Raw genomic sequence first — 26,830 nt, 5'->3', positions numbered from 1 at the left:
TATGGGCATAGGTCTTACACACACTAAACTTACCACTTACATGGACTCGCATTGATATACCAATTGCCTGGAACAGGTGGTGGGTAGTAGAAGCTAATCCAAGAGCTCGAAACATGCCTTTAATAGTGTGCTCGTACTTTTGGATGTGGTGGAAGAACAATATCTTTCAGGGGAAAAAAATTGTCTCGACAGAGATAATCCCCAAGATCTGTTATAGCTATTTGGAAATCCTGGTCAATGAACAGGTTGTTATGACTCGAAACATTACTCTGGAAGTCATTGAAAAAGTGCACCCTTTGGCCTATTTCTACGGAGCAGTAAAGAATACGTCTGGGGTGGCAGAATTATCATTCATTTGACTGAAACACACTATTTTCACATCTGTTTGGGGATGGTAGATGGCACAAATAATCTCGTGGAGCTCCTTACACTATGTCATCTCTTATATTTTGTTATTTAAAAAAATTGCAGAAAGATACAAATTTATGGGGATTCCAAGATTGTTATTAACTGGTTCAACTACATATCAACATGTCATGCATATACACTTAGAACTATATTGGATTATGTTTTATTTCTAAAATCACAAATTGATCTTGTTTCATGTAATCGTATCTACAAGGAGCACAATGAATCCGCAAACCGACTTTCAAAGGAGGCAACGCATCATCCTAGAGGGGAATGGATGGTGAGGGAGCATAAACCTCAATAGATTTATCAATTCTTCCATAGACTATACATGGATTAGGATCTACATAGGGTTGACATGCCCTAACTTATCAATTTTTTGCATGTTAATATTTTGCCTACACAGCAATAGTCACCATGGAAGAATTTTTTAATATGTAAATAAAATGTATATGATTAGATACTAACAACATACCCTACACAAGGTCTTTTTGTAGTTTCTTTACACTCACAAATAGTCCAGAGTTGACAATAGTCACTTTTAATGCATATGCCTATGGCATTTACAACATGTAATTTTATTTGTTAAGGAAAATTAGGATATTTCTCTGTGAGAAATATATATATATATATATATATATATATATATATATATATATATATATATATATATATATATATATATAGATATCTATATCTATATCTATATCTATATCTATATCTATATCTATATCTATATCTATATCTATATATATATATATATATATATATATATATATATATATATATATATATATATATGTGTGTGTGTGTGTGTGTTTTATTTATTTTTTATTATTATTTTTATCTATTTATTTAATCATTTTTTAATCTATTTTTAAAATGGTTATTTTTATTAATTTAGTTAAAATATATTTTCCCATGTTTGGTTACAATAATATGCTTTATTTTATTTGTTTTATATTATTTTTTTTTAGGTCTACCTAGTTATTTAATAGAATAGGCCCTCCGATAACAAAAAAATATTATATAAATAATTATTAAATTCGTTGAAATAGAATTTTCTAGATTGAGTTATTCCTGAGAGCTAGTTCTTAACTAAACTCATAATATTTTAACATTCTAATATTATATACATAATCACTAAATTCATTAAAATAGAATATTCTAGATTTAGTTATTCATAACACCTAATTTTTAACAAAATTTTAAATAATATTTTTCTTACCTTAATAACTAATTATGTAATGACTAACTCTCACCATTGATGCATCCATGCTATTTATTCCCACAGATTGATTGATTTCTCATCTTGTCATGGGGATGAACCACATTAGTTGGTTAGAAACATCGACCAAATCCTAATAATGTGATTAATGTGTGTTATGGAACAAGTTCACAAAAAGATAGAAAAGATAGATCAATGCCTTAGAAATAAGCCTCTTTGAACGGGAAACCTCCTTTCTATATTACACAATTGAACAATTCTTGGATGATACAAATGAAAAGAGCTCCTTTCTATATATAGGAGTCTAAGGGGTCATAATATAATCAGAGTCGACATAACAATAATAATGTAAGGGCACAATAATAACAATAGTGGGCTTCTATGGGGCATAATAATAACAATATGGAGACTACATGGGCACAACAATATAATAAGGGGGTTGTAATAATAACAATTAGGGGTTACACTAGTAGTATAGGGACCCAACATGCCCCTCTCCTTAAAAAAGTGTTGTCCTCAATGCTTGAGTAGTCCTTGATGCTTCTGTATAAATTATTGTCCTCTCATGTGGAATCTTTAGCGGGTAAGTTATTCCACTTGATGAGATACTCTGAAATTGATCTATTTCGTAGCTTTTGATTTCTCAGTTCTGTGATTGCTTCAGGTTCCAATATGATTTTTCATTCCTTGTCAAGTTCTCACAATACTGTTTGAACTGGGATCTTCTGCAACTTTTGAATGAGTTCCCACTCCTTTGGGCATATGGATATATGTAAGGCGTGATGTTTGGAGGAACTCTTCATGGAATCAAATGAATAGCATGATCATGATCACGAATAGGTGGGAGGCCTTTGTGATCTGTAGTAGCCCTCTGTGTCCTATTTCCAATGCCACCAGTCTGATCAAATTTTGATTTTCCAAGAAAGAGTTATGCACAATCTCCCAAGATGACCCGATTATATACCTTTTTAGAAAATCGACATGTATGAAGTGCCACATGTCATTTTTTTTACCTTTAGATAAGAAAAAAATGCACAAAAACTTGCAGTCCATCCTCTTTCTGTAGCTTGTTACAAAATTTCAATCTGATGCTCAGAGAGAAAGCTATGATGATTTTCCAAAGGTCACCTATTTAAGATGCAATTCGGGAGTCTCTAAAAACCCTAACTTCCTCAGATCATATATCCAAAAATATAGTGAGACAAGCTCTGTAATTTGGACCCAGGATTCAGAACGATTTCTTCACAAATGGGTTTTTTATTTAGCTTTTGAAACATTCTAGCGAAACACTTATAGCGAAAATTCCACGATGGCCTATTTTAGATGAAATTCTGGATCTTGCAAAAACTTTAACTTCCACATATCGTATCTCCAAAAATAGTGAGACAAGATCTGAAATTCAGACGCGCAATTCAACAAGATTTCTTCTCAAATAGGTTTTTTTGTTAGCTTCTAAAACATCGCAGAAAAAAGGTATAACGAAGATGCCATGATGACCTGTTTGGAGCAGTGAAACCCTAGAATCCAAAGCTCTCATAACAAATGTTATGGAACAAGCTCACAAAAAAATAGAAAAGATAGATCAACGCCTTAGAAATAAGCCTCTTCAAAGGGGAAACTTCCTTTCTATATTACACAAATGAACAATTCTTGGATGATACAAATGACAAGACCTCCTTTCTATATATAGGAGTCTAGGGGGTCATAGTATAATCAGAGCCAACATAAGAATAATAATGTAAGGGAACAATAATAACAATATGGGTACTACATGGGCACAACGATACAATGAGGGGGTTGTACTAATAACAATAAGGGGTTACACTAGTGGTATAGGGACCTAACAATCAGGAAGACATCTTTCTACATTATGGATCACAAAAGTCTTAGATCTAACATATTTATTCTTGTTTGGTTTTCTTTGAAGAATGGCCATGGATTGGTAGTTTGGAGGGTTCAATACACGCTTATGTTTCTAGCCTTGTTTCTTTTTGTGTAAATAGCTTTTGATAGTAGGAAAAATACTCATACAAACAAAATTAGAATGTATCGAACATGAAATATTGGTGAACATCGTATAAAATTTTGAGAACTTTGTTAGCTATACTATGAGAGATGTCTTTATATGCTCTAAAATTCTATCTCAAACAAGTGTCTCGGGGAATATCGTCATAAATCTCTTTTCATACCTTAAAATTGAATTTTGTAAAAATTGGTCGAAATTTCAGAGACTGTAGTCTCTTGGGTACTATTTTAATTTCCCTATGTTGAATGAGTGTCTTGTGGTAGTCCATACGAGTTCCGTATATTCCACAAGTCCATAAGGAGATCATCTTTGGATATTTGGTGTAACATTGAGTTGAAGAATATAATCTCAATGTAACTAATGTTGTTGGAAACATGATACAATAGGAGAAAATTTTGTATGTTGGAAGGCCACTATCATAGAGATACAATAATTTGAAGATCAAGACCCAAAATGAAAGGGAAAATCTATGTCTTTTTAAAATTTTCATCACTTTTGTTTGAAAAAAAATATGAAGTGATTCAAACGGCATAGTAAAAGAAAAAAAATGTGTTAAGTGGCAATAAATATCAAACAAAAATATTCAATGGTGGAGCATGTTAGGGTCCTATAATAATAGGATTCATAATTTTGAATTGACTATGGTTAGTCTTGTAATCTTGTACATACTTTTGCTTTTGGCAAAATATTTTTCATATTAAAAATTAAAAAATGTAAAGAGAGTATGTCCTAAAAGAACAATCAATGGACAAAAAGAAAGGAAAAGGATAAAAAAAGTAAAAAATATGAACCTTAAAAAGAAATAAAGATAGATCATGAAAGTGTGCAAATGTAAATGACACTACTTTCTACTTTACTATGAAAAATAAGATTGTATGCAGCTTGTAAGAAATGCCACAATCCATGATGGTCAAAAAGTTTAATCTTGACTCATCCATGCTTTAAATTTCATGTTGATAGATGTAGAGTAAAGATCTAGGCAAACTGTTATATCATGGCAGATCATTAGTTAGGTAGAGAACAAAAATGAGTTCATGAGTTTAATCTGAGCCATTGGAAGTTATAATATTAGAATTAGATAGTTTTCTAATAAAAAGAAAACAAAATAAAGGGTGAGCAAGCTCAAATGCACCCATTGAAATGAAAAGAAAATGTTAGGGTAAATAAAGCGTAGGTACAAAAAAAATGTTGCAAATGCACAAGGTTGCTAAGTCAAAAACACATCTATCTTGCTTAATCTTATGTTCCATGTCCATGAGGAATTGTGAGAAGGAAAGGATATTCACCAAGCTTCCTTACTATTTTCCCCTCATTTCACTACACCCCCACATACTTATTAGCTAATTTCCCCATTTTTCCCTTCATTACTTATAAATACCCTTTTACCCTCATTCTGACCTTTACCCCTTGGTTTCACACACTCCCCGAGAAATTACCCTTAAAAAAATCACCCACCTTCCTAAAACCCCATTTCCTAGTGTGAAACCCATTCCCCATTACAAATATTACTTTTCCCACTTATTAATTTCCCTATTCCCCCTAAAAACCCACAAAACCATTTATCCTAAGTTTTTTCTATGTCCTCGCATTATCTAATTACTATCCCCCACTTTATATTTCTCCAATACCCTTATTAACCCAAAAACACTTGGTTCAGTTAAAAAACCCCTAACACATAACCCATGGTCCCATCTTCTGTTGTAGAGTCTAATTCTTCCTCCTTTAGCTCAAACTCTATCTTCTTAGGTTCCTTTAATAGGACTTCATGTTTAATAACATATTTCACCTCTCTAAAGACCACATCTCAGTTGTACACAACCTTCCCTATTTCTGAGTTCCAAAGCTTCTAACCTTTTAAATCATACTTATACCCAATGAAGATGCACTTTTCAGATTTATTATCCAACTTTGTTATTTTCTCGTTTGGAACATGTACATATGCATCACATCGAAATACCCTCAAATGTGAAAGACAAGTTTTCTTATGAGTTAATACCTCTTGTAGACACTTATCCTCCAACACTAATGATGGTGATATGTTAACAAGGTAGCATGTAGTCTCCACTACCTCTCCCGAGAACTCTTGTCTTAACCCCACACCATTGAGCATGCTTCTTGCCTTTCTATCAATGTCTTGTTCATTCTTTCTGCAACTTCATTTTGATGAGGTGTGTATGGAGTAGTCTTCTACCGTGCTATACCACACCTCTTACAGAACTCTTGAAATCCCTTCTTCTAAAAGTCTCCACCATTACCTACCCTCATCACCTTTATATTTTTATCTCTCTGGTTTTCCATGAGAGCCTTAACATATTTCAGCATGTCAAAGACTTCAAATTTCTTCCTCAGGAAATATATCCATGTATTCCTTGAGAAGTCATCTATATATGATACATAGTAAACAAAATTTCACAGTGATGGAACTGACACAGGTTTAAACACATCACTATGTACAATTTTAATATTTGTTTCACTCTCTTACCACGAGAGGGGAAACTCACCTGACTCTGCTTCCCATATACACAATTTTCAAAAAAATTAAAATCTGGAGAGGAATTAGACATAACTTCTACCATACCATTACCATGAGGTATTCGAAGACCCTTCTTTCCAATATGTCCAAGCCTTTGATGCTATAGCATGGTCTTTTCTCGAGAGACCACTAGATTTTCTCCTCCACTTTCACGAATCACACAACTGTACCACCCATAAATAACAGTGCTACCCTAAAGCTTGTACAAGGTTCCAATTCAAAATCCTTGCATCAATAGGAGTGCTCCCCAAACCATCTTACATGTATCTTTAATGAATATTGTTCTTAAAACTGCATCATCCAACTTTCTTACATAAATCAAATTTGTAGTGAATGAAGAAATATGCAAAACACCTAGAAGTGTTCTAATCCTTCCACCTTGAAACTTCAACTTGTATTTTCGATGACCTATGATTCTAGCCATCATGTCATCCCCTAAGAAGACATCACCACCATCATATTTGTCATACTCGCAAAACCACTCCGTATGGGGAGTGAAGTGAAAGGATGCACCTGCATCAATCCTACATGCCTCATGATCTACATGTGTACATGAAGAAGAAGCCAAGTACACATCCCCACCTTCATCTGAGGTGGTTTTCACCTCTGCAGAAGGAGCATCATCACATCCCTTTCCTTTCTAAGGAGCTTTCGATTTATATTCCCTTTTGAAGTGCCCTTCCTTTCCGCACTTCCAACACACCTTTAAAGTTCTTTCTAGAGATTTATATATCCCTCTAGATTTAGATCTCCCACTCGAGGACTTATTTTTGTTTCTGTTTTGGGACGAACCTCTTACAGACAAGGAATCAACAATTTTGCGCTCCATATTTTTCTGTCTCATCTCCTCTGATAGCAAGGATGAGACTATTTTATCAAACTGCAAGGTAGATGCATTACTACTTATTACAACAATGAGAATATCCCATGAATCTAGTAGAGAACAAAAAAAACTGATGCATTTTTCTTCATCTAAAATTTGAATGTCAACAGATCATAACTTGCTTACCAAAATATTAAAGCCATTCAGATTCTCTATCATTGAGTCTCCATCTTTCGTCCTCACGTTATACAACTTTTTCCAGAGGAACAACTTATTGACTAGAGACTTCGATTGGTACAAAGTCCCTAACTTTTCCCACAAAACCTACACTGAAGCTTCCCCTCATACATTAACAATACTGAATCTGAATCATGCAATTATATTGTGCTCGTTGCCTTCCCATGCAACTTCGTTGAGTCTTCATCTGACATCATTCTTAGTTTAGTACCTGAATCTACTACGATCCATTGGTCTTTATCCACCAACACGTCCTCCATCTCAAGTTTCGACAACTCAAAACTCTCACCATTAAATTTCTCAATCCTTATCTTTCCACTACTCGCCATATTCTTTTACCACGTGATATTTTCAGGCCAAGATGTAGATATTTGTGAAGACTCTCAAAGTGAGGACGATCATCCTCGATGTTGAAATTAGTGATACCATTGATAATGTGAAGAGAAAAATCCAGGTATTGGAATCATGTTGTATCCCAATTAGGTTTATGTTTTCTTTTTTTTAGTTGTTTGATGCAAGTGGGGTTTTGTATGACAAAATTGTAGAACTTAGCTTTTGTTTTCGGATTTTTTTGTTACATGTGGGGTTTTTCTTTTACTGATGGATTTTGGTTATGAATGGATTCTTTTATGATTTTCTTTCTTGTCTCTGTGGCTTTGTTACAAGCATTCATGCCGTGTTGTTGCCATTTTATTTTATTTATTGTGGATTTTTGTTGTGTCATGTGAGCTTTGTGTATGCATAATTTTCCTTCATTTTTGATCCAAGGGGAATATGACTTTATTATTTTTTTAGATTCTGCAACTCTGTATTGGTAGTGATTGCACTCTTAACCATTGAGCATTCTATCATGCATTTTTTGTTATTTTTTTTGCTTGTGTTAATGAAATTAAATGCTATTTGTGTAGACTCTTTTACTTTTACTTCTATAAAATGCTTCTCATGTATTGATTAGCCACCATATATCCAGAGGTGAGATAACTTGTATATCATTGATCATCCTCCATCTATTCGCTAATGAGATGCTACTTAAATTATACATCTACGTAATCACCTGGACTTAACTCCGTGTAGGTTGTGTGTCTACCACTTCTTTGGTATATCTTTGAACCATGGTGGAGGATGCAATAGCTCCCCACTTTCCCCCACTCTATTGTCCTCTTAAATCTGGCAAGTCTTAACCAAAACACAATCATGAAACTCCCTTTATATGTTCACCTAGTATTCATCTCCGAGTGTCATAAGCTTGAGCCATATCTCCAAGTGAGTGAAAGCTGGTGGGGATGGAACCTTATTGTGTCGTGAGAAACTTCTAACTCCTCATTATTACTCCTGAGCCTATCAGGCGTACCAAAATTTGATTATTTGGTATTGGTACGTACTAATACTTGTTAAAATCATTGTGGATTTTTACTTCTTGTATAGTGCTTGCTGATAGCCTTTTGAAGCTTTGTAGATTTTGAAGCATATGTAAAGTAGTCATTGAGAACCTTTTAAATCATTGTGGATTTTCGTAATATCTATGGTGTATCGTACTTGATGATAGTCATTTAAACTATTGATGAGTTTTAAGGTTTTGTGTAGTATTGTAAGTTTAAGCACTATCTATACAAAGCATTTTCTTTCTGTTGTAAAATGCAATTGCACTTGGGCTCTAACTAGGTGTGTTATTTGGTTGTTATGAGAGTATAAGGAGGGTATCCCTCCACATTAGTAGTGATTAATATTTACTGGAAAACAACTAGAATATGGGCTCACTCTAGTGGATTATAATATGGAAAACCACTCAACCCTTCACTTACTTTTGCGGTTAAGGAGAGGCATTTCCTTCAACGTCAAAAACCTTACACTAAAGGAAGTTGAGATAGATATTGAACCCAATGATACAATTGACCAAATTAAACACCCAGTTGAGGAAAAGGAAGGAATACCACCTATATAGCAATGGTATGCAATACTACTAGATCCATGTGCAAGTATATTTGTGTACCTTTTATAATATAATTTAGTTACTTTATAGTATGCTTTCATCTATTTGGGTGTCTTCTGTAATATAATTTAGTTATTTTATAGTATGATTTCATTGTGCAAGTGACTCTATATTATTGTAAGTTAAGCATATGTGTGTTCTTAGAGTCTAGACCATAACAAGTTCAATTCATTGTTGCAACACTGAGTTTTTAAGGCTCAAACCACATTTGCATTATCATCATCTTTTAGGATTTTTTTCAAAATTTTGTATTTATTTGGGTTTTTAAGTAGCTTCTAGGATTTTCTTCAAAATTCTGTATTTATTTGGGTTTCTAAGTAGCTGGTATGTTTCATGATTCTGTAATGTAAAGAATATCTTTCAATTTTACCTCTTCAGCAATTTGGGAGGAAATACTTATGCAATAGGTGCAATTTTTGGTCTTTTTTTTTGGAAGGTCATTAGTGTTTCGTGTTTCTATTAGTTTATTTTTCTCTGTAACACTTGATGCTTCTAGTTCTCTTGGGAGGTTTGATAACAACTTGTGTTGTAATTTGTATCTACTTTTAGTAGTCTACATAGCAGATTGAATTCTAAGCTGAGAATCTTTGGTGAATTTGAAATTTTCTAGTGAACATGATTATACTATATATGTTGTGAGATTATAAAAATAAAAAAAAATTGTTTACCTGTAAAGTCATTTATAATAGATGTAATTTTGTATTTTATATTAAATTCAAAAGAGATACATAGGGAAGGATAAAATATTGAAATGTTGAATGATGTACATAAATAATTTTCTTATCTGTATTGAAGGATTGACTTTTTTAATATTAACAAATCTTGTTTTGATGCCCATTGCAGGCTCATTTATGTAGGAAAACAAATGAATGATGAAAAGATACCCAGTGAGTACAACATTGGGGGTGGTTTTGTTCTTCATCTCGTTCTGGCTCTGGGTGGGGGCTGTTAGTGATATGGATAAGAAATATATTTTCCCACTCAATATTCAATTCTAAATCAGTTTTAACTAAGTGATGAAGATTATGGATGCATTGAGTTACCTAGAATTGTCCATTTTCCTAAGGTTTCTAATGTGTCATTCTCCTTAAAATTAACCAATTGGTCTGGGTGGGGGTTGTTAGTGAGATGGATAAGAAATATTTTTTGCCACTCAATATTCAATTCTAGATTAGTTTTAACTAAGTGATGAAGATTATGGATGCATTGAGTTACCTAGAATTGCTCATTTTCCTAAGGTTTCTAATGTCTTATTCTCCTTAAAATTAACCAATTCAAAATTTGTGGAATTGTTTTTATTTACATTTTTTGTTTATTTTATTTGTTCTTCATATCATTCCTAAACACTTCTGAACATATAGTTGATATTAATTCCTAAACACTTCTAATGATATAGCTGATATTAAGTAATTATTGGTTGGAATTATGATGCTAGGTTGGAATACCTCTGTGGTCAGAGGATTATGTGATATCTAATTTTTTTTAATGGAGATTATATGCCTAGAAAGTACAAACATACAATGGAATATCTGGTATGATATTTGGTATGGATATTATAAGACCAGAAAGTAAAAACATAGAATGGAATATGTGATATGATATTTGGTTTACATTGTTTTTTTAGTTTTTTACTTTTGTGGTGAGAGGATTATATTATATCTCATTTTTTTAATGTAGATTAAATGATGGAAAAATACAAACATAGAATGGAATATGTGATATGAAAGATATGTTTCCTTTGTCGTGATAGGATTATGTTGTATCTCAATTTTTAATGGAGATTAAATGCTGTGAAAATACAAACATAGGATGGAATATGTGAAATGCAATATATGTTGCTTTTGTGCTGAGAGGATTATGTCATATCTCATTTTTTTAATGGAGATTAGATGATAGGAAAATATAAACATAGAATGGAATATGTGGTATGCAAGATATGTTGCTTTTTTGGAGAGATTATTATGTTATATCTCATTATTTTTAATGGATATTAAATGTTGGGAAAATACAAACATAGAATGGAATATGTGGTATGCAAGATATGAGATTAAGAATCTTGAAGTGTGATTTCTTTGGGATATATGAATTGTGGCTAGGTGGAAGCTGGGTGGTTAGAATCTTTATGAAAAGTTATAAACAATGATGGACATGGGAGAATCTTGCCCAACCAACATCTATCGCACCATCACACTTTCTTCTCACTGTCTAAAATGTTGGTGTGATATTTTTTTGGATAAGTAACCTTTCCTGAGATTTCCTGCAGGATTGAGATCTCTGCAATAACCTTTCCTCAGCTTGTGGGAATAGTTGGGATCTTCGCCATATTTTCATATTATTGTTGTATTCTACTGCTGAATTATGTTTTTATTTATCAGATGTACTCATATGGATCATGTTAGTTTCTAGTTTATTTTTGTTTTTGTAGGATTTTCATTCTCATGTACGTTGTGTTAAGGGCGTGGAATTGGCTGGAAAGATCAACTCATATATTGAAAATCAAGTTAGTTACCCATCTACAAGTGGTGAACATTTGGTACCCATTCCTTAGTGATCAGGTTTTTTGTTATTAGTTGTACACATGTTTCTAGATTGTTTCCATTTTCTTTTTATTATTATAGTGTTTGAGGGTATGTAACTCGCTCGAAAGATTAGCTCATAGATTAAAAATCCATCACAAGATCCAACCATGTTTCTCATTAATTTGTTATATCGAGATGGCCATTTGTTGTTGCAAAAAAAACATTGATGGTAGATACATCATAAATAGCCCCACTTTGTTGTACAATATTTGCAATCCATGACACAGCATCACAACCACATTAATTAGTTGTACAATAGTAACATTCCATCATACTTCATCATATTCAAAGGAAATTCAGCATGACATCTGTACATGGTCACTACATATTGATAAATTCTCTGGAATTTCATCAAGGTAATTTGTTGAATTTGTAGTGTAGAACTTTCCATTATTGTACGTCTCTTCTAATAAAAAGTGAAAATTGATCTTATTCTTGCTGTGAATTTTACCATAACTAAATTTTCTGGAGGTCCAATCTCTTATAATGTAAGGTATAGAAAATTGGTATAGAAAACCAGTTTGTAAATCAAAATCAAATTACCATTTGTGCAAAATGAACCCAGAAACCAATGACAAAAAGGATGAAGTGGTCACCAAACAGGAAGAAAAAAAAGTTAACAATGCTTAAAGTACTAAGTTACTTCAACTCACAACCAATATATCAAACCTCACTGAGGCCCTAGTAAATTTTACCATACTTACCTTTCTCTTCCCTCCACCACAAAATTGTACTTCAATTTCTATAATTATATTTATAGTTTTACCACACTTACCATTGTAGTTGCTCCACTACAAAATTGTACTCCAATTTGTATAATTAGATCTATAATTTTACCACACTTACCATGCTGCCTACACCACCACAAAATTTGAATTTGATTTGGATGTTACCATTTGGCTAAATATTGTGTTGTGTGCAATACATAAAATAATATTAAAAGGATTAACAACGCATTACATAAAATGAGATTAAAAAAATTATAAATTTATTAATGCAATTTAATTGGTAAATGTGATGGAAAGAGCAATTGAGTGGTTAATGGAAACATGAATTGACTAACTTAGATTAATGGCAAGAAACTAGAGGATAGAAGAACTCAGTTATTTGGAAAATTTATCCAATTTTAAGGAAAAAATTATTTGAAAAATACATTAAGATAAGAAATAATAGGAGTCTCCATCTCAATGTTAATCCAATAACAACTAGTTGAAGGTTATGTTTGTCAAAAATTACATGAATCAAATTTATTAAGAAACTTGACACCTATGGAACAACACCTGTAAGACTAACACTTCCTCTGCACACCTCGTTATTACAATTTATCACATGAGAAATATATACATGAAACACACACTTAGGGAAGTTAAAACAACACAGTAGAAAAAATGAATAAACTCCTTAAGGTTTTGTTTGAATGGTCACTCCGTTACTACATTTCTTGATTAATCTTTGGAGAAATGGATTCACGGATATGCCTAATGCTTCCCTAAACAACTAAAACCTGATTCTACCAAGAGTTTTCGTAAAAATATCTCGAGCATTGTCACAACTATTACAATACTCAATATGGATTTCTTTTCGCTCAACATTCTCCATGAAAAAATGAAATTGTGTATGGATATTCTTTGTGTTCCTCTAAAATACTCGATTATTTGCAAGTTTGATGGAGCTCTAGTTGTCCCATTTGATAATTGTTGCAACCTTCTATTCTTATCCAACATCAAGGAGAAGTCTCCTCAACCAAACTTCTTCACATCTTGCTGCACACATAGCTTGATATTCAGCTTCCGCAGAAGACAAAGATAGTGTTTTCTAGTTTTTGGTAGTCCATGTAATGACTCGAGAGCCAATACTAAATACCAAAATCTAAGGTTCCCTCGAGATACCTTAAAAAATGTTTTTCCGCAACCCAATGGCTCTCAAGGGGCTTTGACATATATTGGCTCAATGCACTCATTGCATAAGCGAAATAATGCCTACATGTAGTCAAGTAGATTAGACTCCCAACGAGTTGTCTATAAAAAGTCACATCTACCTCCTTAGATCCATCTTCATTCTCAAGTTTTAAATTCTGCTGTAAAGGTATTGTTGTAGCTTTGCACTGATCCATTCTAAACTTTTCCACTAAGCTCCTCACATACTTACTCTATGACATAAAAGTTTTTCAAGAATCCCTCGGGACTTCCACACCAAAACAATAATGTATCTCTCCAAGGTCTTTCATATCAAAGGCTTGTGACATATCCACCTTGATTTCGTTAATAAAATTATCAACACTCCTTGTAATGATTAGATCATCTACATATAAAGAAATCAAAACAATACTTCCCTCTTTATCAAACACGGTATAAAGCTTAGGGTCATTTTTGCTCCTTTTATAACCATTATGTAGGAAAAATGAATAAATTTTGTCATACCATGAATTCGTGTCTGTTTTAGCCCGTACAATGCTTTCTTCAACGTGCAATCTAAATGTTCTTCACCCTGTTTGACAAACCCCTCAAGTTGCACTAAGTAGACTTCTTCTTTTAAGTCCCCATTTAAAAATGTAGATTTAACATCTAGCTCGTGAATCATCCAATGGTGTTTTGTAGCCAAGGCAATTATCATTCTAATCGTGTTTAATTTAGCTACAGGGGAAAATGTTTCATCATAATCTACGCCTTCTTGCTTCGAATGCTCCTTTGCAACAAGCATAGATTTATACCTATCTATGCTCCCATCTGCTTTAAATTTACTCTTATACAACCATTTGCATCCTATGGGTTGTTTGCCTTTAGGTAATTTAACTAAATCCCAAGTTTTGTTTTTGATGATTGATTCATATTCCTCTTCTATAGAAGCCGTCCATTCACTATATTGACTTGATTTTTTATAACTCGAGGGTTAAAAAACATTCGTCATACTAGTTATCAAAGCATTTTTCCTATATCTTACTAGAAACTAAGCCTTCCTACCTCTTCTCCACAGTGGTAGGGTAGCTTCAAACCTTGTCTCATCATCATTTTCTAGAATTGTCTAGACAACTACATCATCTTCTTTCCCTTCCTACCATTGTTGCTTCTCATTGTTCACCTGATTCATCACTTCCTTCTTCCATCAATAAGGGCATGTGTCATTCTTCATTAGCACTCTCATGGCTTCCATCACTAACCTGCTCATGAAGCATTACATCTCTACTAACAAAAACTTTATGAGTAGAGGGATTAAACAATTTCTAAGCCTTAAATTCTGTACAATAGCCAACCAAAATGAATTTGATGGTCTTAGAATTCAGTTTCTTTCTATCTTCCTTTGGGACATGGGAAAAGGCTTTACTGCCAAAAACAGTCAAATGCTTAACTATGGGCTTATAACCAAAGAAAGCTTCAAAAGGAGTTTTTAAATATAAACTTCTTGTTGGACTCCTATTCTTTAGATATACTGGAGTATTAATCGATTTAGCCCAAAACCCATTAGAAAGATTCTTACCTTTCAACATACTCTGACCACACTCCACAAGGGTTCTGTTCTTCCTCTATGCAACCCCTTTCTGTTGAGGTGTGTTGGGTATTGTAAACTATTGCTGTATCGCATTATCTTTGTAGTATTTGAGGACATAAGCTTTCTTGCACTCTCCCCCTTGATTCGAGCAGAGAATCTTGATAATTTTACCTACGTGCTTTTCAACCATACTTCTGAACTCCTTGAAGTATTCATGATTTCAGCTCTTCTTCCTCAGGAAATACACCCAAGTAGATCTAGTACATTCATCAATAAATAGTAAAAAATAGTATGCAGCACCTAACAATCTTGTCTGCATAGGCCTGCATAAATCTGTGTGTACCATCTCGACTATATCTGTCCTCCTTCTATCAACATTCATAGGAAATTCATCTTTGTGCAACTTTCCTAGCGCACATGCATCACAATCAATATGAACAGGTTTTAAAGTAGGAAGACCTTCGATCATACCTCTTTTCTCTAGCAACAACAGATCATTGAAGTTAATATGGACATCATTGTAACAGACTTACTTTGTGTGGTCGAATAAAGACATTTATTTGGTAGAATGTTTGAACCTATCAATTCTACCTATATAGCCCTCATCCCCAAGTCGGACTCACCAATATCTTTCAATGACTTTACACCTATATCCCTATCTAATTTCTTATATAAAATTATCGCGAATATTATTTCAAAACACATTAAACCGATCTTGTCAGACCACATCTCTCCAGAACAGTTTTCCTTTCTACAAAACCAACAAATCCATGAGGCCATAGGCACGACACAAGAGGCCCTTCACTCCATCGAACTGAAGAAACTCAAAGGGGTGTTGCTAAAAATTGACCTCTCGAAGGCCTTTGACACTTTGAGCTGGTTATACCTAAGGATGATACTTACCTATCTCGGGTACCCACTATTTTATATCAGATGGATTATGTGTTGCATCACCTTTGTATCATTCGCAATCTTAGTCAATGGATCAAGCTCCCACTCTTTCCAGGTGGAGCGTGGAATGAGGCAAGGGTGCCTACTATCCCCTCTACTATTTCTCTTGGTCATGGAAGGCATAACAAGGTTGATTGTGTCAAAGAAGTGAGCAAGGCGACTCACGGGCCTCAAGATGATGGATCAATGCACACGATCTCATCTCCTCTTTGTTGATGACATTCACATTTTCCTAGATGGGGGAATACAGGACAACATCACACTCTATGAAGTGATTAAACTATTTAGCATTGCAACAGAGATGGAAATAAATGGGGCCAAATCTACTATATCACTCTCTGTGTGTGCTCAACAGGAAACCCACATTGCAATACAAAATTTCCCCTTTCAAAACCTATCATTAGATGAAGGTTTGAAGTACTTGGGCATTAGGATAAAAGATGATGGATACAAAATTGTAGACTCGAAATGGTTGATTTCCAAGGTGGAAATAATATTAAACATTTGGAGTCATCATCTACTCTCCAGAGCCGGTAGATTGGTGCTCACTAAATCGATTCTGGAAGCCACATCGGTCTTTTGGATGTCCCTGGCCTGGATCCCCCAAGGCATACTACAAAGGATTCAATGAGTATGTTGTCATTTCTTATGGAAGGGCCACAAGGAAGGAAAACCCTATGCATGGGTCAAATGGAGTAGAATTTCTACTCCCAAAATATGGGGAGGTTGGGGCCTAAAAGTCCTCTCTACTTTTGTACAAGGACTTGTGGCAAAACTAGGTTGGTTGCTCTTGAAGCAAAAAAACCTTTGGTGGGAGGTGGTCTCCTAGAAATGCATCTAGGCAAACCTTGTCTTAGATTGGTTAAGGTTACCTACCTAGAATAGGAAGTGTATAGCAGTGATCTTGAGGGATGTAATAAATACCCTTCCCACCATAAGAAGGGGTCTCACATGGCAGATCGGTAATGCTGGGTCTGCCCGCATTGTGATCAATCCATGGATCGGCTACGGAAACTCCTACCATCTCCCACCTAACCTAATTACATTCCTCAATCAAATTGGAGTGGTCAACATAGCACAACTTGGAGACCCTCACAATAAAACTATATGTTGTGTGTGGAGCATGATTGTTAGAGGTCTTTGTTTCAACCGAATGTATACCCCAGGAAATTTGTACACCCCTCCACGTGGGGGGGTGCGGGGGGGGACTTCTCCCCCCCGCGGGGGTCCGGCGGGGGCGATCACCCCTGGCTGGGGGGTCTAGGGGGTAGCGGTCCCCCAGCGGGGGCTCAGGGACAGTGCCCCCGAAGCTAAAAATAGATGTAAATTTGCCTTGTAAAAGTATAGTAATTTATAGTCAATCTGGGCTATTCATTAGGTGGATGATGTGACAGTAGAACTTATGTTTAGTTTAGGGTTTTTTGCCCTAGAAGGCAACCCATCTCTTTGTATGAGGGCATTGTATTTGAGGTTGTGTAATAGATGTGTATTTTGTGAGTGAGAAACAGAGAGGTGAGATTGTGAGAGAAAACAGAGGATATTACAGCGAATTTGTTGTAGGTTGTGTCTCTTCATTTTGCTGGATAATAGAAAGGAAGGACTAGCTGTTCAGGGTGGACGTAGCCCAAACTGGGTGAACCACGTATATTTGTGTCTCTCTTGTTTTATGTGTTTTCTGTGTTTATATTTTTGCAATATTTTATGTGTTCCATTGCTCCGTAGTATATAATTTTCTAACAACTAGTATCAAAGCCGAAGATTTATCTGGCTGATAAACTCGCAGGAAAGAAGGGTTCCTCGTTCGAGTGGGAGAAATGGTGGAAGATGGTAAGTTTAGGGTCGAGAAATTTAACGGCCAAAACTCCTCGCTATGGAAGATGCAGATGGAAGATTATATGTATCAGAAAGATCTGTACCTACCATTGAGCGGAAAAACAAAGAGGTCGATGGCTATGAAAGATGAAGAATGGAACCTTCTCAATAGAAAGGCACTCGGAACAATACGGTTGTGCCTCACTGCATCAGTCGCCTTCAACATTTAGAAGGAAACAATGACAGAGGGTTTGATTCAGGCGTTGTTGAAACTATATGAAAAACCCTTGGCCTCAAACAAGGTACTTCTTATGAAACGGTTATTTAATATGAAGATGTCAGAAGGTAGATCTATTGCAGATCATTTAAATGATTTTAATAAAGTTAAAAGTCAGTTAAGTTCTGTAGGGGTAAACTTTTAAGATGAAGTTAGAGCTCTATTATTCTTGTGCTCATTGCAAGAAATTTGGAATGGTTTAGTAATGGCCATTAGTAACTCTGTCTTTGGATCTAGTACTTTAAAGTTTGATGATCTTGTCGGTGCTATCCTTAGTGATGAAATGCAACGGAAAATATCTGGTGAGACATCGGGTAATGCTTTGAGTGTAGAGTATAGGGAAAGAAAAATGGAAAGAGGAAAGAGCCCAAGATATCGCAGTAAATCAAGGAAAGGCAGATCCAAGTCCAGATTGGGGATAGTGTGCTGGAAATATGGAAAGAAAGGACACCTAAAGAAAGACTGTAGATCTCAGAAGGGAAAAGAAGGATATGCACAACAAGAAAAAAATCATGAAGCAAATGTGACAAGTGAGGTGTTACAAGATGCTTTGATTCTTTCTTTCGAAAATATTATTGATTCTTTGGTGGTAGATTCAGGGTCCTCATTCCATGCCACACCTGATAAGAAATACTTTCATGACTATGTTCAAGGAGATTTTGGACAAGTTCGTTTGGGTAATGATAAACCCTGTAAAATTGTTTGAATGTGTAAGGTTTTTGTAAAACTACAGAATGGAAACCAATGGCTACTAAAGGAGGTAAGGCATGTTCCAGATCTAAAGAAAAGTCTGATTTCAACAGGGCAGTTAGGCGGTGAAGGTTGTGTGACAACTTTCACAGATAAAGCTTGGAAGGTCACCAAAGGAGCCCTGGTAATAGAAAAAAGCGAAAAGGTTGGTACATTGTATTTATGCAATGGTATTTCTAACTCTGTTAATGCTTTAACTTCCAAATGAGTAGATGCAACATTATGGCATCATAGGCTCGGACACATGAGTGAAAAGGGGATGAAGATTCTTCACTCAAGGAATTTGTTGCCAGGTTTGAAGAATGTTGATTTGGACTTCTGTGAGAATTGCATTTATGGATATCAGAAGAGAGCCAAATTTCTCAGATTTGGGAAAGAAAAGAAGACCGAAAAATTAGAGCTTGCGCATACAAATGTATAGGGACCTACTTAGGTATCATCTCTCGGTGGCTCTCATTATTATGTTACCTTTATTGATGATGCAACTAGAAAAACTTGGATTTATTGTATTAAGAATAAATCTAATGTATTTGATACTTTCAAGAAATGGAAAGCTTTGGTTGAGATTGAGAGAGGAAAGAAATTGAAGTGTCTTAGATGAGACAATGGAGGTGAATATTGCAGCAAAGAGTTTAAGAGGTACTGTTCACAGCATGGAATTCACAAAGAGAAGACAGTTCCAAGAACACCACAAGGAAATGGTGTGTCAGAAAGGATGAATAGAAAAATCACGGAGCATGCAAGGTGTATGAGATTGCATGCAGGATTGCCTTTCCAGTTTTGGGCAGATGCTGTAGATACTATTGTTTATCTAATAAATAGAGGGCCTTCAAGTTCCTTGGATGGTGGTGTTCCAGAGGAAGCATGGACAGGTAAAAAGGTAAACTAGTCCTTTTTAAAGCCTTTTAGTTGTGAGGCCTTTGTCCATATTGATAAAGAAAATAGAACAAAGCTGGAGGCAAAGTCAAAGAAATGTACCTTTATTGGATATGGTGTTAATGATTTTGGTTATTGCTTATATGATTACGAAAACCAAAAAATCATTAGGAGCAGAGATGTAATATTCAATTAAAAGGTCTTGTATAAGAATCAGTTGTAGGAAAAGAAGGAAGAAAAAGAAAACAAGGAATATGCAGTTTTTGACGAAATCACTGAAAAAGTCAAGGTGCCTGAAAATAATAATAATCAACAACCACAACAACATCAACCACCACAACAGCAACAGGAACCCGGAGCACCTAAAAGTGGTGTTAGAATATCTACCAGGATAAGAAGACCCCCTGAACGATACTCTCCCTCATTCTATTATTTATTGTTGACTGTGTTATCACAAAATCATGCCCCTGATAGGCTGCTGATCAGGAAGACTTTGAGTAACTATTTCAAACCAAACTTTTGGCTGAGGCTTAGCCTCCTCATCCTGAGAGGGCTCTCTCAAAGGGTTAAAGATTTTGATTAAAGAATAAGATAGATGGCTAACTCTATGGTTTGTGATTGTATATGTTTATAGGTTGAAAGATGAAGGTTGGCTACCATTGGGCTATGGAGTCAAAGTATGTTCAGTACCACAGCAAGATCAGCTTAACATGAAGTCAGGGCATAGAGAGTTTTTATACATCAACAAAACAAAGATACAATGCAAGGAAACACAGTTTATAAATACATGAAGGAAGTTAGAGCATCATTGATGAATTCTAAGTAACATGTATTCATACCACTGCAAGTAAGTGAAAGAGGAAAGCCATGAGACAATAGGACATTAAAAACCCTCTTTGAATCCTGAGTAGTGAAGCTAAAACATTCTACCTAGCATGGAAGTCAAGGCATTATAGAGTTCAAATGCAGAAATGCAAATATAAAACAGTGAAACACAGTTAGTTTATCTATGAAGGAAGTCAGAGCATCATTGATGAATTCTGAGTATCATAAGTAAACCTCACTGCAATGTAAGTATTGGAAAATGCCATCAAAACAAGAACATACAAGAACTCTTCATGAATCTTGAGTTGTCTAAGTAGAAATTCTGCATTAGGTTAAAAATATACATAGTCTGCACATAGAGCAGCAATTGAGCCAAAAAGTCTCCAACCCTTTGCTAATTCGACCTCTTGCTCTATATAAAGCATTTACAATTAGGATTCCATCATCCCTCATCAAGAGAATTCGAATTTGCCATCAGTGACACCTATTCTAACCATAAAACAAACCATTAAATGTATTTGACACCTAACTAGTAGTCCTAGAGACCTAATACAACTAGGAGTGTAACTCCTTATTATGATTACAACAAACTTATATAAAAATTTAAAGCATTCTTTGACACCTAACACTCCATGAGGTCGAATTTGATGAAGCCTCCCACGTGGTCACCCAACTGCTGATGAGAAACCCTAGAAATTAGGGAACATGTTTCCCTGTTTTTAGGGTTAGTTCCTTGAAAATTGCAGAGCCTTTATCTCTTCATCCATGACACATTTTATGAAACTGAAGGAGGTTTTTGTAGCCCATGTTGTCTAGAACAAAAACCTCTCCTAGTTTTTGAAAATATTTCTCCAGCTGTCCAGAAACTGTCCTTGAAAAACACGTGGCAAACAGGGAAAAATCCGTTTTCTGAAATTAGGGTCTCAATGAAAGCTTCTTATCTCCCAACTGAAAACACATACGAATAAAGTGAGATAGGTTATTGTATCTGGACATGTTATGAAGAGAAACCTCCTTCATAATTCTAAGATAGTCTTTCATGTGACCAAAAACTGATTTTGAAAAACACTACTAAAACCAGTAGACAAAGCTTGACTTTCTGCAGTTTCGTAGCGCAAGTTTAACCATAAATTCCTCCCACCTCAGAACGAATTTGAAGAAACTGAAAGAGGTTTTTGTAGTGCAGCATGTTAGGAAGAAAAGCTTCTTTCAGTTTGAAAAATTAAGTTCTCAGCTGCTCAGGAAAGCTTTTAGAAATTGACTAGTAAAAGCAGAAAACAGAGTTTCTTCAGCTGAAACAGACTGCTACAGGGGTTTCGCAGCGCGCTGCGAAAACACTGATTTCGTAGTGCAAAACAGGAATTTTACACTGTCTGCGCTACGAAAACGTGGATTCGTAGCTGGTTTCAAAATTTCTCCTTATCCTCCTCAAAGCTCTGTCTTTCTTCTTGACTGTTGGCTGCCTTGTTTCTGTCATTCTTGTACATTGGTGATGGTTGTACTGATGATGATATTTTCCTTTCTTTTGACATTTTCTCCTTTGAAATTTCTTTAGACAAAACAACTTGGAAGAAAATACCTTGCTTAATTGAGGAGCTGCCTTGCTTGAATTTGTTGAAGATTTCTGCTCTCCTTTTACTAAGGGTTGGTTTGTACTAAGGGCTGCTACTTAGCAAGATCTCATGCAACTATTTCAAACCAGGCTTTAGACTAAGGCTTAGCCTCCTTAGTCAGAGAGGGCTCTCTCACAGATTTTTGATATGAATTAATAACAAGAAAAGATGGCTAACTCTTCAAACAGTACATGAAAATAAGCTGGTTGGAACAACAAAATAACACTTTTTCCATTGGGCTCATGGAGTCAAACACTTCCGCAGTAAACTATTAACTACTTAATCATGGAAGCCAAGGCATATAATGTTAAACACTCAAAACATCTCTCAAAAAGAACCTCAACTCATAAATATACACAGGAAGTCTGAGCACTAGGTGAATTCAGAGTGATTGCATATTTAGTGAGCTGTAAAATATATAAAGGATAATGAAAAAACCACATATATTCTGAGCATTGAACACATGATGAATCTTGGGAAGAAAAATAATCCTGATATTACTGTCAAAAAGTCTTTTTACATAAGCTGATAAAAAGTATGTTTTCTGCTTTTACTAGTCAATTTCTAAAAGCTTTCCTGAGCAGCTGAGAACTTAATTTTTCAAACTGAAAGATGATTTTCTTCCTAACATGCTGCACTACAAAAACCTCTTTCAGTTTCTTTAAATTCGTTCTGAGGTGGGAGGAATTTATGGTTAAACTTGCGCTACGAAACTGCAGAAAGTCAAGCTTTGTCTACTGGTTTTAGTAGTGTTTTTCAAAATCCGTTTTTGGTCACATGAAAGACTATCTTGGAATTCTGAAGGAGGTTTCTCTTCATAACATTTCCAGATACAATAACCTATCTCACTTTATTCGTATGTGTTTTCAGTTGGGAGATAAGAAACTTTCATTGAGACCCTAATTTCAGAAAACGGATTTTTCCCTGTTTGCCACGTGTTTTTCAAGGACAGTTTCTGGACAGCTGGAGAAATATTTTCAAAAACCAGGAGAGGTTTTTGTTATGGACAACATGGCTACAAAAACCTCCTTCAGTTTCGTAAAATGTGTCATGGATGAAGAGATAAAGGCTCTGCAATTTTCAAGGAACTAACCCTAAAAACATGGAAACATGTTCCCTAATTTCTAGGGTTTCTCATCAGCAGTTGGGTGACCACGTGGGAGGCTTCATCAAATTCGACCTCATGGAGTGTTAGGTGTCAAAGAATTCTTTAAATGTTTAGATAAGTTTGTTGTAATCATAATAAGGAGTTACACTCCTAGTTGTATTAGGTCTCTAGGACTACTAGTTAGGTGTCAAATACATTTAATGGTTTGTTTTATGGTTAGAATAGGTGTCACTGATGGCAAATTCGAATTCTCTTGATGAGGGATGATGGAATCCTAATTGTAAATGCTTTATATAGAGCAAGAGGTCGAATTAGCAAAGGGTTGGAGACTTTTTGGCTCAATTGCTGCTCTATGTGCAGACTATGTATATTTTTAACCTAATGCAAAATTTCTACTTAGACAACTCAAGATTCATGAAGACTTCTTGTATGTTCTTGTTTTGATGGCATTTTCCAATACTTACATTGCAGTGAGGTTTACTTATGATACTCAGAATTCATCAATGATGCTCTGACTTCCTTCATAGATAAACTAACTGTGTTTCACTGTTTTATATTTGCATTTCTGCATTTGAACTCTATAATGCCTTGACTTCCATGCTAGGTAGAATGTTTTAGCTTCACTACTCAGGATTCAAAGAGGGTTTTTAATGTCCTATTGTCTCATGGCTTTCCTCTTTCACTTACTTGCAGTGGTATGAATACATGTTACTTAGAATTCATCAATGATGCTCTAACTTCCTTCATGTATTTATAAACTGTGTTTCCTTGCATTGTATCTTTGTTTTGTTGATGTATAAAAACTCTCTATGCCCTGACTTCATGTTAAGCTGATCTTGCTGTGGTACTGAACATACTTTGACTCCATAGCCCAATGGTAGCCAACCTTCATCTTTCAACCTATAAACATATACAATTACAAACCATAGAGTTAGCCATCTATCTTATTCTTTAATCAAAATCTTTAACCCTTTGAGAGAGCCCTCTCAGGCTGAGGAGGCTAAGCCTCAGCCAAAATTTTGGTTTGAAATAGTTACTCAAAGTCTTCCTGATCAGCAGCCTATCAGGGGCATGATTTTGTGATAACATTTTGGTGCGTCTGCTGGGAGCCTGAAGTCTATTCATTCCCGAAATCAATGGTTGAACTTCTGAAGGTAACAGGAGCTCAGACATCTTTTTGAGGCTGCAAAACTACCTTGGCGACTCCACACATCAAATAAGAAATTAGAAGGTGACTCCACTACTAGAAGATCAGTAGCTTGATGAAGTTACAAGATGAGTTCCACTGCAAGAATGAATGCCAGGTATGCTCCTATGAATCGGTCTCATATCCCTGGTTTTCCAAATCCTATGCCAAAGGTTGATTGGTTAGAGGATCTTCTGATATTCAAAGATGAAAAGAAGGACAATGCTGCTCTTCATTTGGTTAGGTTTCATATGCATGTACGCAGTCTTAAGGTTCACTTTCCTGAGGATTGTCTCATGAGGATGTTTATGGCCACTTTAGAAGGAAAAGCATGGTCTTGGTATAAAAGTTTGGAAAATGGTTCATTATCTTCTCTTGCTGATTTCCATAATGTGTTCTATGACATGTATAAAGAGTGTCATCCTTCCTTATTGTTGCTCAAAGATTGTTGTAGACATTCTTTAAATCTCATTCAGTACTTGGAGGATTGTTATGATGATGATGAGTTTATGGATGAAGAAATTTTAGAGGCTCTTCATAATAATGCATTTCAGCACCAAGAAGAAAGTACAACATCTCATGAAATGCAGAATGAAGATCAGCAGGGGTTTGCTTATGAAAACCATGTTCAATCCTCTGATATTGATGTAGAGATACAGTAGACTTGTCAGTCTTCGGATCATTATCAAAATGAACATGATTACAAACACCAAGAAGAAATGTTGGAAGAAATTTTTTATGACCCTCAAGCAGAGGAAAATATTGTTCATTTTTGTAATTTCTTGCAGCAGCTTACACCAAAGAATGATGATAATAATGAGGAAAATTTCATTGTTTGTTGGAATGATTCAGAAAAGCAGTTGGATAGCTTGTCAAATAGCAAATTGGATAGCACATCAAAGGGGTTTTGTGTGGCTAAGGATCAGTTGTCTAAAGAGATAGAATGTTATGATGATTATCAAACTAACCATGTGTTTTTTGACCCTATAGCTGACTACATGGAAAGGATTTACTGTTCAGGCTTCCAATTATATGTTCATCTTGAAGAACAGTTGCACCTCATGCTTCCTTGGTTATTTCAGTATCTGGTTTATTTATGCTTCAAGCACAGTAAGGAGATCCAAGTTTCAGATCAGATTGATGATTGGCTTCATTGGAAGTTTCATGTTCCTTGAGCTACAATTAGAGAATGCAGCTGATAGGGTAGGTAGGTAGGAAAGTGCAAATAAGCTCAAGGTTGACTGAGCATTTTTTCAGTAGTGGTAGATTTCTTTTTCCCACAATCATCATCAAGCTTAAGCCCGAGGTGAAGGCTCAAGAAGCTGAAAGAAGATGTTTGTCAAATAAATTTTACAAGGCACTGGAACTGCAGGTTCTTAGTGCACCACAAGAGCACACTATCCCAAGTGGAGCCACTGTTATCACTGTAAATATTTCAAAGGAAAAGGAGAGAAGAAATCTTCATCAAATTCAAGCAAGGCAGCTCCTCAATTAAGCAAGGTATTTTCTTCCAAGTTGTTTTGTCTAAAGAAATTTCAAAGGAGAAAATGTCAAAAGAAAGGAAAATATCATCATCAGTACAACCATCACCAATGTACAAGAATGACAGAAACAAGGCAGCCAACAGTCAAGAAGAAAGACAGAGCTTTGAGGAGGACAAGGAGAAATTTTGAAACCAGCTACGAATCATGTGTTTTTTGACCCTATAGCTGAATACATGGAAAAGATTTACTGTTCAGGCGGCTTCCAGTTATATTTTCATGTTGAAGAACAGTTACACCTCATGCTGCCTCGGTTACTTCAGTATCTGATTTATTTTTGTTTCAAGTACAGCCAAAGGACTCAAATGTCAGATAAGATAAATGATTGGATACATTGGAAATATCATGTTGCTTGAGCTACAAGTGGAGCTTGCAGCTGATAGGGTAGGTAGGTATAGGTAAATGCAAATAAGCTCAAGGTCAACTGAGCATTTTTTTTAGTAGATGTAGCTTTCTTTCTCCTACAGTCATGCTTGTCAAGCAAATTTCTGTTTGTCACAAATGGATAAGGCACTGGAGTTGCATGTTCTTAGTGTACCAGAAGGGCACACTATCCCAAGTGGAGCCACTGTTATCACTGA

General features: G+C 35.2%; 1 pseudogene; it reads left to right on the top strand.

Annotated features, from left to right (window-relative positions):
• Positions 1 to 7,616: 7,616 nt before the first annotated feature.
• Positions 7,617 to 10,197, top strand: LOC149181563 (ubiquitin-NEDD8-like protein RUB2; annotated as a pseudogene).
• The last annotated feature ends 16,633 nt before the right edge of the window (positions 10,198 to 26,830 follow it).

Source organism: Pinus tabuliformis, chromosome 3_2, assembly GCF_031772625.1.
Source record: "Pinus tabuliformis cultivar Carrire ecotype Pingquan chromosome 3_2, CPIR1, whole genome shotgun sequence".
Lineage (NCBI taxonomy): Eukaryota > Viridiplantae > Streptophyta > Pinopsida > Pinales > Pinaceae > Pinus > Pinus tabuliformis.
Note: the sequence above shows the minus strand (reverse complement) of the source record. Positions and strands in the feature narration are given on the sequence as shown.